The sequence below is a fragment of the Ptychodera flava genome, chromosome 17 (assembly GCF_041260155.1).
Source record: "Ptychodera flava strain L36383 chromosome 17, AS_Pfla_20210202, whole genome shotgun sequence".
Lineage (NCBI taxonomy): Eukaryota > Metazoa > Hemichordata > Enteropneusta > Ptychoderidae > Ptychodera > Ptychodera flava.
In genome coordinates this window covers 37578886-37580622 of record NC_091944.1, presented here as the reverse complement: position 1 = coordinate 37580622, position 1737 = coordinate 37578886, and positions in this window count along the sequence as shown.

Sequence of the window (1737 nt, the reverse complement as noted above, 5' to 3'; positions counted from 1 at the left end):
TACTTGTGTTTTCTTTTTGAGGTGTAAAAGGAAGAAATGAGTTGTAGTATAGACTAATAGATCAAGTTGTACTCCATGGATGGATGACAGTGAACCTCTCAGTTTACAGTGATATCTAGTTGATCAAGGTTTGCAACCCTTGGCTAGCATGGCATCAAACATGGCAAACCTTATCTAGCATAGCATCAAACATGGCAAACCTTGTCTAGCATAGCATCAAACATAGCAAACCTTGGCTAGCATACCATCAAACATGGCAAACCTTGGCTAGCATACCATCAAACATGGCAAACCTTGGCTAGCATACCATCAAACATGGCAAACCTTGGCTAGCACAGAATCAAACATGGCAAACCTTGGCTAGCATACCATCAAACATGGCAAACCTTGGCTAGCATACCATCAAACATGGCAACCCTTGGCTAGCATACCATCAAACATGGCAAACCTTGGCTAGCACAGAATCAAACATGGCAAACCTTGGCTAGCATACCATCAAACATGGCAACCCTTGGCTAGCATACCATCAAACATGGCAAACCTTGCTAGCATACCATCAAACATGGCAAACCTTGGCTAGTACAGAATCAAACATGCCATATCTTGGCTTGCATAGTATCAAACATCGCAATCCTTTAGGGCTAGCATAGCATCAAATATGGCAAACTTTGGCTAGCATACCATCAAACATGGCAAACCTTGTCTAGCATAGCATCAAATATGGCAAACCTTGGCTTGCACAGAATCAAGCATGGCTTATCTTGGCTAGTATAGAATGCAGCAAATGGAGCCCACAGGACCAAAGAGTTTCACCACAAACTTGGCTGTTCACTTCCACAAACTTCAGAGTATGAGTTCTCTTACAGTGTGATATCATGAATTTGCAAATTTTCCGATCCTTAGTTTGTTCCCTAAGCATTTGTATTTTTAGCTTCAGTGCAGCCTTGGTTGACATTGAAGCATTTTGTCACCTTGATCTGGTTGAACAAATGTTCTACAAATAAGCTGTGACTGGATAAATAAAGTTGACGCGAGTTTACTCAGCACTGACATTGTTTGACGATCTCTTGGGCATCAGGTGATTTGGGATTTTAGAAATGATTTCTGATGGTTGAAAGGAAATGAAGAGATCCTGACAAATTGATGTATGAGTCATGCTTGTCTCATTCAGAATTGAAAACTTCAGTAGGACACAGTTCTTGCTATCAGTCTGAGTGTATCACTGTGACCAAACCATTCATTAAAGGGACAAAGTATGCCATTTTTCATGAAATTTGTTTAATACGAGATACTACTTATATTGTTTGACATGTTGAAAGATACTGAATGAATGGGTGACCATGCATATATTCGACCCCGGTTTTAGACACGATACATGAAACCATCGCGAAAATGAATTAATTAATGGTCATGACCATTAATTCATTTTCGCGATGATTTAGCAAAGACTTGAACCTTTGAAAGTCCCTTCATATAAATACAGTGAACATGATTTTATTGACTAAACCTGTTATGACATCACCATGCAAAGCAGGTGAAAATATGTTAAGGTTTTGGCTTAATACTACCTTTTAAGGGTGGGAAAGTGATAGCCCTGGAATTTACGAGTAAAAATTTTGGTTTATTTAGTAAGCCGGACAGTTTTCAATGCAAAAAAGTCTGATGATATTCATAAAATAGTTGGTTATAAGGAAAAAGCTATTCTCAGAACAAATTCACTATCCAGGCAAAGAGTGG